The sequence below is a fragment of the Balaenoptera musculus genome, chromosome 11 (assembly GCF_009873245.2).
Source record: "Balaenoptera musculus isolate JJ_BM4_2016_0621 chromosome 11, mBalMus1.pri.v3, whole genome shotgun sequence".
NCBI lineage: Eukaryota > Metazoa > Chordata > Mammalia > Artiodactyla > Balaenopteridae > Balaenoptera > Balaenoptera musculus.
The window spans coordinates 13,343,485-13,359,521 of record NC_045795.1 but is presented as its reverse complement, the minus strand read 5'-3'; the positions used below and the strand labels follow the sequence as shown (position 1 = coordinate 13,359,521).

The window sequence follows — 16,037 nt, the reverse complement described above, 5'->3', positions numbered from 1 at the left end:
GGGTCATTCCTGGGTTCTAGTCTTGATTCTGCCCCTTATTAACCGAGGGAATAATATCCACCTCATAGATGTCAAGCAACAGGTGCTCCATATTCACTAATCCCCTTCCTCCCTACGCTTCTGGAGGGTATAATTTGAGGTCAACTGTGGTAACTCAAAGTGCACACTTGAGTGACTCAAACAAATTACTCTTCAGTGAGATGCCACAATGTGACTAATACTACGGTTTCTACCATGATAGATGCTAATTCTTGCAATGACTTTGAAATGAAGCATTATTGTCTCCATTTTTCAGCAGAGGAAACTGAGGTTTAGACAGGCTTAATAGTTTCTCTCTGGAATAAATGTTGGCTTGTAACATGAATTTTTTAAAATAACAGGGTGTAAAATTCATTGAACAATCACTATTACTTATCACAGTGACCACATTCCTGGCACTGTGCTGCTCAAGATGTAGGAGACAGGCAAGTGAACACACGGTTAGTGGCCAGGGGTGCTGTGTGACCGAGTCTCGGGAGGGTTTGGGGAGGGGCTGCTCTGAGGGGGCTGGGCATCAGGTGGGACAATCCAGAGGGGTCATGTTTGCTCTTCTTTAAGGATGAGAAGAAATGTGAGGGGAAAGGGCATTCTAGGCTGAGAAACAGTAGACAAAAATATCTCCCCTCCACCAAAAAGCACAGAAGCATAAAAGTCAGGGTGTGCAGAAAACAACAAATTTTCTTGGGTGCCGTGGAATACAAATCCTGTGCTGGTGTTCTGGGTGGTGAGGCTGCCAAGACAGACAGGAAAGGGCTCTTGGGGCCCCACCTGCAATGCTGAGGAATGTGGATTTCCGTAAAGAGCCCTGGCAGTACTGTTAGCAGAGGAGGTAAGACTAACTAGTCTGGGAGGGAGGAGAGAGTCCGAGTGAGGTACAGAGGGAAGCACCAAGCAGAGGCAGCAAGGCCAGTTAGGTAGGGGGTGTTGATAGGGTTTGACGAGGGGCTGAGGCGGGCAGTGGCAAGGGCTACCGGGAGATGGAGATGGATCTAGAGGAACGCAGGACGAGCACGGACCTTGTTTCTTCTCTGCTGTATCTCAAGCACCTGACACTCAGTAGGCACCCATCAACCAAGTGCTGAGCTGATGAAGGAGGGGAGTACGAAAAGTGCTGGCAGAGGGACACACGGCGGATGATTCCAAGGCTCCTTGTTTGGAGGATGCTATTTAAAATGGCAACTGCCTTCCGCTAATGAAGTCAAGGAAAACCACAGGATTCCACAAGCAGAACAGAGATGGCCATGCCACCCACAGCAGCTCATCCTGGAAGCCAGAGGCGACCACGAGAACATGCTACACAAGGACTTCCAGGTGTCCCGGGATTTATTTCCACAGGACGCAGAATGAGAATTCACGCACGTCTTACCTGAATCTTAAGGGGAAGAGTGACTTCAGCTGGCCTTTGGGCTATGGTCACAGGGTCAGTAAGAGCAAATGTTTTTAAATCCCTAGGCTATAATGATCCCATGTGATGGTATTTGGGGCTCTTTTATAAGAAGCAATCCTATAGTCTTTTTATGATACCCTGGGCATGCTTAAATATTATAAGTTAATTATCTCGGTATTTTTCTCTTGAAAAAATTTAAATTATCAACACTCACAAATTCTTGGAGTTTAACTTCCCATCATTTTGTAGGATTTTTCTATTATATTGGTTCTTAGAACATATTTGGCCACAAACATAGGAGTTTGTCGGATACAAGGGATGTTCAGGTTTTCAAGCTTTCACAGCGTGCTGGCTCTGTGGATGGTGGGAACATGCACGTCCTCCCTCCTCATCCTCAGAAGCCCCTGCACTACGTGGAGGCCTGGCAGAGCCTGCATGGAAGTGTAGTTTCAAGGCGACTTCAAACAGCATTTGAAATAGGGGAAAGGTGGTAAGGCTGGGAAGACCTGGCTGCCATTCAGATTTTCCTTTCAAAATGCATATACTTTTTGGAAAACTGTGACCTTATTAATAATTAACAACCCCTTTAGTTATCATTTGACCCTCTTCCAGAGTCAGTGGAAGTCAACCAAGAGCAATAAGGCACTGAACAAGAAAGAAGGAGGAGTGGATGGGAGGTAGGAACTTGTCCTGCAGGAAAAGGGTGCCGAGAGGGTGAGGTCCAAAACCAGCATTCCCATGGTATCCCAGGGCTAGCCCTAGACCTGATTCTTAGAACCTGCACACTTGCTCTGTTGGGTCAGAGTATCATTGGTTACTGAGTCTGGCTGGGGAAAGCTGGGTGGCACTGGGAACCAGAGGCTTGTGCTCTGGGCTGGAAAGAGCCTAGCTGATCACTGCAGGTCTCTGGCAAGTTCTGTAATTGAACATCTGTGAGCTTTGATCTCTCCATCTGTAGATGGAGTATAACATTATTACCCGTGCGGTTTAGTGTGACACTGTGAAAATTAATAGGTGATAAAAGAATTTTGAGATCCTTAAATTAAAAGGTCCCTCATAAATATTCACACAAAATGCCATCAGTACTTGTGCCATTTATATTAGGATCGGGGGGAAAAACCCAGAACTGGGAAATCTATTTAACTATTTCTATATGCCAGTCTACTTATCTCAAATGATTTCCCCGTTGAACTCCTCCAACTTCACAAAACAAGTACTGTCCCTTCTCTATTGGCACTACTATTATGAGTAGAGAAATCGGAACCAGCATTTGTGCCTTGCATTTTGGATTCATTCAGAAGAATCTTCACAGTAGAAAATCATAAAGAATGATTTTTCAAAGGCAGTGAAAGAAAACCACCTTTGGTTAAGAATAGTTTGGGTCAAGAGAAGCAACAGGATGTGGATCCCAAGACAATGACATACTCCATCCTTCATCTGTAACAGGGACAACTCCAGCTGTCCACAGGCAGCTGCTGAGTGGTCTCAAAACCATACTGCCTATGGGGTTTTCTTCCTCTAGACAATTCTATGGTGCCGCCACACCCACACCTCCTGGTCAGGTGCATATGTGTTGCTTGTGCTGGACCCAGTTCCATATAAAGTCACCCCCGCACTTGACAAACACAACACACATGCTCAGTCCCATATGGCTCCAACTTGATTTTTCTATCTGTAAAACACCAGGGAAACATGTTTGAGACGAAAAGCAAGGTGTTTACAGACTGGTGAAGAAATACGATATTTATCCTGTCAGCTGAAATGAACCCGGCAGATGTATTTTTGGTTAAAATTAAAATTGTGAGCCCTATCAGGTTACCCCTGGCGATGCCGCCAGATGCACAGCGTGTATTTGACAAAGAGGCGCCCCTTGGTCATTTGAGCCAGGCTGTGGGTTCCAACAATTCACGACAGGGGAGCTCATTCCAAGGGCTTGCCTGAGGGGAGGAGCATCCAGCTGTTGAATACACAGAAGCAGACTCATGAAAGTGGTATAGAAATGATTCTTTTCCACCTTCCCTACCCATAAACATCCTCACTGTCAGGGAAGAGTTCTGGAAAGAAAATGAATGGAATCAATCATCTTCGATTTTGGTCTGCAAAAATGGTTCTCATCTCAGACTAGTAGACAACACACTCCCAAGGACACAGGCATGGGAATGGATTTGTTTTTCCCACCATGCTTGCTGGGACCCCTCTTCCCATTGGACTTACATAACTCCAAATAGAAGTGACCTGCATGTGTCCAGAAGATATACAGGAGAGACACAACAGAGAACCTATAGTACTATTTTCTAGGGCACGCTCCTCTGTTTTTGTTTCAGGGTCCTCTTGTACCTAGTTTATGAGGATGGTCTACTTTTCTTATCACTGAACAAGGGGCTGGTGGTTCTTGATGTGAAAATGACACTGCTGGCAATACCAGGGAAAGATTTCTAAACTGCCTTCAAGGCCAGCCTTCCTAAGGGCTCTGTGGTCCAGTGGTGGGAGCTGGACATGTGAGAATGCTATTTTGAGGGGTCCTGGGGCTCCATGCAGGTTTGAATTTCCATCCTTTCACCCCTTCCCTTTATGGGCTAGTATTTGGTTCTCTGGCACATGTGCCTAAGCCTATCTCCATCCCATTGTAATAATGAATCCCAGTCAAACTGGATCCTTTGTCAGCACCTTATCCTTTCAGCACCCTGTAGGTCTAGTCAACTGCTGGTTATGTCTCCTTGGAGTGTGGCCACCTGCACACCAACAATGTCCTTCACATTGACATGTGTACACATGACATCTTAGGAAGTCACAAAGATTCTCACAGAACTGTCTATAAGAATTAGAAAAGAAATAATGGAGGGAAAGAAAGAATTAAAGAAAAGAGCTGTATGTTATGTAACTTGGACTCCTGAGAAGGAATTTGGGGGATGGTAACCCCCTTGCCAATAAAATGACCTGAAAAAGAGAAACAACGAGATATAACAAACACATATGATAAACTCCATAAACAATAAATAAGTCAAACAAATAAAATCCCCAGTTAACAGCATGAGTCCTATGTAACAGTTTTGCAACTTAAAAGGGAATGAGCAAAGCCCTGTGAACCTGGGACTATCCACGCAAACACATCTGAATGAGCTAATAACAACAGCTTCCAAAGAGAGACAGAAGAAATAGTTATGGCTACAGAGGAATATGGAGTGATATGAAGCTGAGCAAAACTTGCCAATATTACAAAGGAATAAAAACACAAAGAGGAGACTTGGTGAAGCACAGATGGTTAGTGTTACCATGATATGCTCAAACAACTGGCCCAAATTATGGCTGCATTACACAGATAATAATATTGGAACAGTACTTGACACACCTAGTATTAACCACTGAGTTATGTCTCCCCCAAATCCGTATGTTGAAAGTCCTAAGACCAAGCACCTCAGAATGTAACCTTACATGGAAAGAGGGGTGCTATAGATGTAATTAGGTAAGATGAGGTCATACTGGAGTAGGGTGGGTCCCTAATCCATTATGACTGGTTTCCTTATGAAAAGGGGACATCTGGACTCAGAGACACACACACCAGAAGAATGCCATGTGAACACGAAGACAGCAGTCAGGGTGATGTGTCGACAAGGGTACAGGAGATTGCGAGCAAATCACCAGAAGCTAGGAGAGAGGCCTGGAAAAGATCCTTCCATGGAGCCTTCAGAAGGAGCATGGACCTGCCAACACTTCAATTTTGGATTCCTAGCCTTTAAGACTGTGAGACAATAAATATCTGTTATTTAAGTCACTCAGTCTATGGTATTTTGTTACGGCAGCCCTAGCAAACGAACACACCTAGGAAACAGGATAAAGAATCTCAGGCTTTGAAGAGTAGGAATCCAATGGAGTCAGGAAAGGATTGTGATGAGCACAAAGTTAGGAACAGAGATAGCAGAAAATTTACTGAATGGAAATAGAACTTTGGCACAGACGTCATGAGAACCCAGATAAATCTACTCAGTGGTGGATGATTTCCCATGTCTGAATTTCCCTTCATATTCTTTTCTACCACTTAAAAAAAAAGACAGGGCTTTCCTGGTGGCGCAGTGGTGGAGAATCCGCCTGCCAATGCAGGGGACACGGGTTCGAGCCCCGGTCTGGGAAGATCCCACATGCCGCGGAGCAACTAGGCCCATGAGCCACAATTACTGAGCCTGCGCATCTGGAGCCTGTGCTCCGCAACAAGAGAGGCCGCGATAGTGAGAGGCCCGCGCACCGCGATGAAGAGTGGCCTCCGCTTGCCGCAACTAGAGAAAGCCCTCGCACAGAAACAAAGACCCAACACAGCCATAAATAAATAAATAAATAATTAATTAATTAAAAAAAAAAAAGACAAAGGCAAAGATTTAAAGCTATCACAAATAAGGGAAGCTGGAATTTAATGATGTACGGATAATAATGCAATTAGATTTCCCTCCTCAGACTTTGGAGGAGAAGTGGGCTGGGTGGAGAAACTATGACAAAGCCAAGAGAAAGTACTTGACCAGGGTCACCTTACTCTTTGAAGGCAGAGGAGAATGTTTTAAGACTTAGAAGACTTGGAACTTCCCTGGTGGCGCAGTGGTTAAGAATCTGCCGGCCAATGCAGGGGACATGGGTTCGAGCCCTGGTCCAGGAACCAGGTGTGGTGGAGCAACTAAGCCCATGTGCCACAACTACTGAGCCTGCACTCTAGAGCCCGTGAGCCACAACTACTGAGCCCGCGTCACAACTACTGAAGCCCATGCACCTAGAGCCTGTGCTCCGCAGCAAGAGAAGCCACCGGAATGAGAAGCCCATGCACCGCAACGAAGACTAGCCCCTGCTCACCACAGCTAGAGAAAGGCCGCGCACAGCACCAAAGACCCAATGCAGCCAACAATAAATAAATAAATAAATAAATAAATAAATAAATAAATTTATTTTTAAAAATTTTAAAAAGGCTTAGAGGACTTAAAATAATTGGCCAATTAAAAATACAAACAGTGGGGCTTCCCTGGTGGCACAGTGGTTGGGAATCCGCCTGCCAATGCAGGGGACACGGGTTCGTGCCCCGGTCTGGGAAGATCCCACATGCCGCGGAGCGGCTAGGCCTGTGAGCCACAACTACTGAGCCTGCGCGTCTGGAGCCTGTGCTCCGCAACGGGAGAGGCCGCGACAGTGAGAGGTCTGCGCACTGCGATGAAGAGTGGCCCCCGCTTGCCACAACTAGAGAAAGCCCTCGCACAGAAACAAAGACCCAACACAGCCAAAAATAAAAATAAATAAAATAAATAAATTAAAAAAAAAAAAAAAAAGAAGTTGTAGCACTGAGTGCAACTCTTTAAAAAAAAAAAAAAATACAAACAGTGGGTCACAAAATCTCACACCCATCATGTCACTGTAGGAGATTTAAAGACCTCTTTGAGAAACAAATGAATTAGAATATTATGCAAGGATTAATTAATAATCCTTTCATTAATAATGAAAACAGTTGGTAAATTAGCAAATAAATTCTTAGAACTATTGGGTGTTAACAGAGCCTCAAAAGGATCTCAGATAATAACTACACAGAACGAATAGTAGAAGGGGAACAAAAGACTGCTTTTGTTTCCTGAAAGGGAATCAAAGTTTATTTAGTTAATAATAGAAATAAATAGAAGCAAGTAAATTTTTTTCTGAAATACATTAATGCTAAAATGTTAAGAAATAGGACACTTAAGGTTATCTTTTGGCCTAGCTTGAAAAGAAATAAAGAGTGTAAAATCCACCACAGAAAACACAGAAATGAAAAGAGAAATCAGTAAATGACTACACTAAAGATAAGTTTACTTGGGCTTAAGGACGAATAATGAATCAAAGAGTAAGTGTATACAGCCTGAACTTGCTTATTATTAAAACAAAAAAGTAACTGACTGAATTAAAAAATAAAATTCAATAATCTGTTGTTTAAAAAAAATAAATTTAGCACCACATCATTTTGATAGATAGGATGGGAGAGAACTGTCCAAGATTTAACCCACTTACATACAAGAGCAGAGATACCTGAGCTTTTCCATTTGTTAGATGAAATTTCACACACTTGAATCCTACTTATCTTGCAAGACTTGGTTCAAGGGGTCCCTTCTCTGTGACTCTGTCTCTAACTTCCCCAACCTGCAGGCAGTGTTCAAGACTGCTACCTAGGAGCCCCCATCAGCTCAGCATTTTATTACAATGTACCCCATTTAGATTTATCTTTGGCCCTCATTAGACCTTGAGCTCTTGAAGAAAGCAGCTCTTCGTGTTTCCAAGCATAGCTAATCAAATTATGGAATATGATATATCTATTAGAATGACAAAAGTATGGAGTAGGAAGAGAAGGATGGACATTTCAGGCCCATCATTCCTTTGCTCAGGCATAGGCATGAAAGCATACATGTTCCCAGAACTTTGGTCCTCCAGCGTGACGGGGATATTGGATTTGTTGTCAGGGAGGAGTTCTGGGGAGAGGATTCAGATGCAGAAACAATACATTGCAAGGGCCTTGAGTGTCATCCTATGGAGTCTATAGAATTGATTGCACAGGCCACGGGAAACAGTGGCAGGATTCCAGATTAATTTTGTTTTCTGTTCGTTCATTTTGTTTTGTAACAGTACCTATGATGAGGGAATGGGGAACAGATCAGAGGAGAGAGAGCTTTGAGGCAGAGAGACCAGTTGTAAGAGGCTAAACCTATAGTGTTTGTCAGTGAGTGGTGGGATTTTTTCTTCTTCTTATGCCTTTTCTTTATTTCAGTTTTTTTTTTAAAAGCACGCTTGTAATACCTTTACTTAAAAAATTTAAAAAGTAGGTGATCTTTGTCTACCTTCTCCCTTTCTTTCTCTCTTCTCTTCTTTCTGTCTCTCTCCTTCCTTCTTTTTCCCACCTTCTTTTATCCCTTCCTTCATTCTCCTCTCCTCCTTCCTTCCCTCTTCCTTCTTTCTTTTTTCCTTCCTTCCTTCCTTCTTCCTTTCTTCTCTCTCACCCTTTCCTTTCTTCTGCATTAGGGCCCTGAGAATGGAGCAAAGGTTTTAGATTCCATAGATTCTTGTGGTCAGGGTGCTGTCAGGACTCAGAGATTGGTTAGACATGAGGGGTGAAGGACAAGGAGAAGTCAGAAGGACTTTAGAGTTTCTAGCTCAGGTGACGGGGTGGTTTGGGGTTCCAACAATTGAGAGAAAGAACCAGGAAGGAGAACAGAGTTTGGGTGAGGTGTCTGTGTGTCTCCAAATAAAGTCCATTTGAGGCTCACTCAGGGTTAATCCAGACCCAGGGCTAAGGAGTAAGGCCTGGAGTCTGGAGATGGAGAGTTGGCGCCATTAGCATAGGGGTGATTGATTCCACCATGGACATTGATGAAATGGACCAGGGAGAGACTATGTTTGAGAAAGTCCTCTTCGGTGGATGAAGAGTGAACTCTTGAAGGAATATATACATTTAAGCAGTAGAGGAAGGAAGAGAAGTCAGAGAAAGAAATTAAATGAAACAGAGAACTTAGAAAGAATAAAGTTCATTCCCAAGGGAAGGAAAAACTTTGAGGAGAGTGACGGTCATTGATAAAAATTCTTCAAGGAGGTTGAATGGCATGAGGACAATTAGGAAGATACCATGGCAATGGGAAAGTCTTTTCTGGTAAAATGATAAGGAGAGAAGACAGACGACAGGAGACTGAACAGTGACAGGGAAGTGACAGAGAGAGAGGACAGAGTCTTCTTAAGATGTTTGGCAGTAAAGGGGAGGAAAGAGATGGTGTAGGTGGTCAAGGAAGCCATTCTTGTTTGTTTGTTTTTTTAAAGGAGAGAGAAGCTTGATTTGGTTTGCAGATTAAACAGGAGTCAGTAGGGAGAGAAAGAAGGGAATGATTGATTAGATAAGTCTCCAAAGAAATTAGAAGGAGGTCAAACAAACAAGGATACTTACAATGCTATCAGATTAAAAAAAGGATCCTGAATAAAATGCAGTGAGGGATCACTATCGGATTGCAATAGACACAATCTATCTAAAATAGTAAATGTTTATGTCCCAAGCAACATAAAAAAATACATATGAGAAAAGTGAGGAAATTGCAAGAAGAAATAAAACTAGTAATTGCATAACAAACACTGTTCAAGACATGCCTGAACAAAGCACAGAAATAAAGCTGAACAAAGAATAGAGACAAAAATGGAAATTGCAGTAGCTAAGGAGAAACTAACAGGTATATGAGACAATCTAAATGGCAGAGTTGAAAATATTTTCTTTTCAATAAAAACAGGTCTTGCACCTTATGTGATAAATCTATCACATAAGGGAGACAGTCACATTTAATAAACATACACATATAATACAATATTCACAAATATTAGAAAAACAGTATCAACTGAATTCTATTTAAGCAATATCATACAGGTGAAAACTTTTTTTCTTATAAATAATATCAATAAAAGAGGCAAGCCATGGCCCAACCCCTGTACCTTAAATTTCTTTTAGAATTTCACCTCTTGAAACTATCCTTCCACCCCAGCTCTTCAGGATTTCTCCTTAAGCTTAGCAGAGGACATTGGAGGGTGGTTTGTTCTTTATAAAGACTGATTATTGTTTGATGCAATTCTCTACTCATTCTGCTTTACTAAGACAAATAATGTTTTACATGTATGGGTTAAAATTTTTTGGAGAATAGAATAAAAAATTAAGATATGGATCATAAGAATTTATGATTAACTAAAAGTAACTCAAAAATAGATGAATGCCCAATCAAATCATGTCATACATAATTATGGAATACAGTACATCTATTAAAATTACAAATATATGGATTTTGTTGATACGAAAAAATGTGAATATTTAATTATTTTCTATGTGAAAAAACAGAAAAAATACTTTGACATAGAACTGAGGAGGGTGTGAAATAATATGTCATTTGAGCATAATGTTCCTTATGTTATTTCCTTTAGAATTTCTTAAACTCATTTTTTTAAAAACAAAACAAAAAAAAAACCAGGGACAAAATGGAACAATGTTCATCCTCTTTGAAGAGTCAAGAAAATGAGCAGGTCATAGAAATTTCAGCAAAAGTACTCTTTTTAAATGAGCTAAATCCATCTTGAAGACCCATCAGTAGTAAAATAAGTGTTCCACACAGAAAAAACCAAACAAGATTAAAACCACACAAAACACTTCAGAGCAATAAAAAGCTCAGTGGTGAAATCTGTGGTGACACCCACAAATTGGGAGATCTTATAAGCCAGTTATCTTGATGTTCAGGTAGGAAAAACACAATTTAATTAGCATTTTAAGAAAATAAAAAGGAACCAAAAAGCCAAATGAAAGAGAGACTGAGGTGATATATTCATAATCAGATTGGAAAACCGTGGCTTTCAATCTCTTTTGCTCTTACTGAGGGATACCAAATGAGTAATCTTTCTGTGCTTTATTCCTTATCTATGTGGGAATAATAATACATGTTTTTATAAGCAACCCATAGGCCAGGAGATAGTTATGCTAAGGTCTTCCTATGGTCTTGTTGAGTATGAATCTCCTTTCTGCCAGAGAACATTTATCCCGTAAGTACGGAGAGAAGACTCTGCTCTTCCAGACTCCCTGAGATTCTCACTGTAAAAAGTGATTGGGGTTGACTTTCCATGTACTGTCTGTTTCCACAAACACAAAGGCAAGAGAAGGTTCCCAGATACTCATTTAATAAGTGATCTAGGGAGAAGGGCTTAACTATCCTGAATGTCTGGGGTTCTGTCGGTTTTAGATGGTTAATTCACTCAGTCTCTTATTGAGCACCTACTATGGGCACTGGACACAGGGCTGGGTGTTCATCGTTCGGAAGTACTGAACAATCACATGCTATTATATTAATCCCTCCCTGGTACTGACTGGCAGTAATTGAAGGGATTACTCACAACCTAAGTCAACAATCAAATTAATGCAGTGCCAGGGACAACCAAAGAGCTTAAGGAGTCAATCGATCCAGGGAAAACAACGAAGTTTAGGGTAACCTGACTCGAAATAAAGATATTAATAACAAGTCAAAGGAAATGAAAGTGGTTTGATGACGTGTTGTAACAGCACGGGCAGCCCTGTATTTCACAGCTTCACTCCTTTATTGCTGCCTTCTTACTAATTAACACCTACTTTCTAACACTTTCCGGGCCTTGGGGGCTACAAATGATGGACAAAGACTCGAAGAAGAAAACAAGAGCAGAGTGGTTTAGAGAGGTCATGTGCTAGAAAGCTCCCAGGTGCACAGACACATGCCTGGCGTCAAACCTCCTCCCTCCCTTCTAACTGATTAAAAAGGGGATATGATTATCCTTCTTTGCCCTCTTTCCTCCCATTGCTCTTCTCTGACTCAGCAAAGAGGGATACCTCAATCCGTACCAAATATACCTTCAAATATCAACAAAGAAAAGTTGATGGGACCATCAGAACCAAAAGCCCCATCCCAAACACACTCTCCTTGATCAGGTCTCTGAATGCTGTGATTCTTTGGTTGCTATTTTTGAAAAGGATGATTCAATCTCAGGTACAGTATTAGAGAATTACAGAATGATTCTGAATGTCTCTGTCTAGACCAGAGAAATCCTGTCAAAAGAGGAAAAGAGGAAAGTGTTCTCATCTTCCCACAAAAAATATTTCAAAGATAATGGATCATCCAGTATATCTCTATAAAAAGATCCTTCAAATTCTAAAAAAGTCAAGTAAAATTACTATTGATGAATATTTACTAGAGCCATCATCAGTTTCAGATTGGTAAGTTATAATATAGATTTTTTATGTGTGGCATATGCAGTTAAAATTCATTAGGGACTCATAATTAAAGTGAACAGCATATTTATTTATTTATTTATTTATTTTTCTTTATTCTTTTTTTTTTCTTTTTTTTTTTTCACACACACACACTGTATTTTATTTTTTACAAGAGACAGACTGAACAGCATATTTATAACCACTTTACAGGACTTGGAGCCACATTTCCCCGTTTTAAATAATTATAATGTTTTAGTTGTATCTTGGTTTTTATGATGTGTAGTTTGCCCTGTCTGTGCTTCATTTGCTGTCGGGTTGGTAAAACATGAAGTTTCAAATTATATCCCTATTCCTGTGGGAAGACAGAATCCAATTTATGACTTTCCAGGAGGAATCCTGAACACATTCAACCACAGGATATCCAGCCAAAGAAAATGATGGTACTCCTGTTGTTTGAATCATTGAAATCTGATTTGGGTGATGTGCTGCCCATTATCCTATATAGAGAACCCAAGTGGACAAAGGCGGAAGAAAGCCTGAAGTTCTTCTGCACCGCAGTCGCTGTGGTTCTAACTGTGACATTACCAGCTTCAGAGGGCTGATGTTGGACACTCACGACAATTTCACCACCTCAAGAAAGTACCATTCTTCACAATTTACATGAAAACTCCATATAGGGAAGAAACCATCTAACTGGAACATTTTTCAACAGCATTTAAATATCAGGCCAGCTGGATCTCCACAGCCCATGTGAATTTAGTCAGCACACTCTTCCCAGAACCTATATTTTAACATCATTGAATGCTTGAGCTACATCTGTCACCCAAATCTGGCTGTGATAATTTCTTGTCATTCGCTCCACACAATCAGAAATGAAACATGCTGTGGTAACCTCAGAGGCACTCATTTTGTGAAAGTGTGCATAAGAGAAACGGCATCCTTGAAATGAAATGCCTCACTAACCCCACACCACTTGTGCTTCCTCTAACCTTCCCTTTTCCAAATTCCCCCGTAAGGAATACATTTTCAAGGCTAATTCTATGTGGCTGATCCGTGACTTACATTTTAGCAGTTATAACCTCAATTGATATCTCAATCTGTACCAAACATACCTCCAAATATCAAGTTCTTTTTTTTTCCTTTGGTAAAAGATAACAGTATCACTAAATAAAAATGTCATTTCACTCTGTCCCTCTGTTCCCTTCCTGTGCCACTGGAATCTATTAACCCAGCTTTTATTCCTCAAACCAACCAAAAGTGTCAGGAGCCAGAGCTTGTCTTTTTATCAAACTTGACATCAAATAAAATATAGCTAAGACCACAATGAAAAGCAAAGATACATCAACTATAAAGCTCCTTGAAGCTCTTAGAATCTTGTTGAGGGGATGGAAAACATGCACAAAAAATAACAGTGGAATGTTTCTAAAATAACACATAAACAAGTTACTTCTGTTTTGACAGAAACTACCATAAAGGTGCTGAGGACGTTCAAGGCTTTAAAGAGACCGTCAGAAGGCGTACTGAATATGTTCCTTAAGAGAGGAGAGCGGGTGGGAAAGTTCGAATGGTGGTCGTGGTGGTAGCGTGAGGGCAGTGACAGCGAAGATAAGTGCAGGAATATATGAATCATGACAAATAACATCACCCAGACCCTATTTTTCCAAAGTATGTTCTCATACAAATGAGGTAATGATAGATGTAGAAATGCCAAATGCTGTGACTGCTATATAGGAGGGATCCAATAAATGTTTGGTTAAAAAAAAAAAAGGCTCTGAGAAATAAATTAATAGAGTTGAGGAAATTAAAGAAGGCTGGAGTATGTAAGGTGAACAGGGTTTAACAAAGATCTGAAGTCACTACTTAACAGGCAAATTTATCTAATAAGCGATTCCAGATATAGAAACACTAATCCTCACAGCAGTTAATCCACCAAAACCTGACATTCTTTTTTCCTGTTTAGTTTATGAAAAGAAGTAATCGTCCATTCTCTAGGTGTTTGCTGCTAGAAACCTAAATTTTCAGCTGCACTGGGAAAAGCAATGTGTAAGGCAGAGGGGGAAAATGGCACGTATGTGTTTTCTTCTCTCAATTAGTTTGGGAAATTTATCTTCATTAAAAGAAATTGCCATCAGTAGTAAGACACTCTCTTGTTCAACTTAGGGGAGGGGCTGGATGATGTAAAGTGGTGAGTATGGGTCTTTATTATTCTGGCGATGTTGACTTGTTCATGTTCAAAATTTACGTTTTAAAAATCTCTGGAAGGCATAGTGCATTTCAATTAGTTAGGATATGCAGTAGTTTGTCTTTTCCTAAAAACAATTATGTAAAATTTATTCTGGATTATTTGTAATTTTAGTACTCAGGGGAGTGTCTGCATTTTCAATTAAGAGCTAAGTATACAAATTAAAAGTGCTGCACAGTGAAGCTTAAATCCAGCCCTCACTAGTTGGTGCACATAAACACTAATATCAAATGATGCTTTTGTCATGAGATCCGACCCACAGCACATACAAATATAGAACATGACCATAAAAAGTAACGGACCATGCCCTCTGCTAAGTAATTTATGACAGCGGATCCAGACTGGAATGTCAGCTGGAATTACCTTCTCCCTGTCTGCTATTTTCGCATATACAGCTTTGTACAGATGATAGAAGCTATGTCTTGCAAAGAGGACTCACATTAAGGCTACTGAAATGATGAACAAGTACCAAAGCCAAAGGCCAAAATATGTATGGCTTTTAAAAAGATTTGTTGAACGACATCAATGACCACTTTTAAAATTAATTTTTGAATCAGGCCGCAAGAGAAAAACATGCCCTACCAATTTTGAAATATCAGATTTATAGTGTCTAGCAAGCAAATATGAAGCTTCACAGTGGAGAATGAGAAATAGTTGAAAATCATTTTATTAAAAATACAAAGTGATCCCAACACTTGACTAAATGGAGTATGAAAAATTCCCTAGACATATACGTAGTTCTAACCTTTCTGTAGAATTTGCCATCAAGGCAGTCTGGAATTGTAACAAACTTAGTATGAAATAGTTGATAAAACAAAGGATATTATCCTTCTTTATTAACCTTTACCCCCTCAGATAATCCCCCAAATCCCTTGTGTGTGATAACCACCTCGCTTCCTTTGGGAAGCCATTCATTATCTAATTCATGTCTTACACAAAGAGAAATGAGCTAATGTGCCTTATCAGATTAAAAAAAAAAAGTCACCATGAGTGATGTCCAACAGGACAGGATCTTAGCAAATCCCTTCTGCCTCCATAGTCCTGGGTTTCTAAATACCTATAAAGCTACTAACCCATGGTCACAGCTCACAGGCTCATTCACAGCTTTATGTTGCTAAAGCAAACAGTCTGGCAGAAGAATGACAGAATTACCCTCTTTTCTGATTATCCTCCTCTCTGCATTCTGATAAACTAATGATTAGCTTTCCTGTTGGGATTCAGCCCTGACTGGGTAGCTTCAGGCTGTCAACTCAAGCAGACCCTGATGATATCACACAAACCTCTTCCTCTCCTTCCTTCCCGGGTGCTTTATTCTTCATTAACCAGCATCTACACCAGCCTTCACAAGGAGCCAGGGTGTAATTACCAAGGTAATGTTCTGGCCCTGGAAAGGCCCATATGAAAAGAAAAGGCTTCTTTTTGCCTCACTTCTCCAACTATAACATGAAATACTACTCAGGAAGCTGCTGGTTACAAAAAATTCAATCCTGTAGGTATCTGTATGTAACCAGTTTTTACCTGCTCTTCATAGACTGTATTTGAGCAGATGTTTCAGTTGGGTTTAAGCCTATCTCTTCTCTAGAAATTAAAAGCATATATTGCCTTTGAGTGCTTTTGGGTTGGTAGTG

General features: G+C 40.6%; 1 protein-coding gene across 2 annotated transcripts in view; it reads right to left on the bottom strand.

Annotated features, from left to right (window-relative positions):
- CAP2 (cyclase associated actin cytoskeleton regulatory protein 2) overlaps positions 1 to 16,037 on the bottom strand; it is a 136,890-nt gene that overhangs the window by 64,345 nt on the left and 56,508 nt on the right. The window lies entirely within an intron of this gene.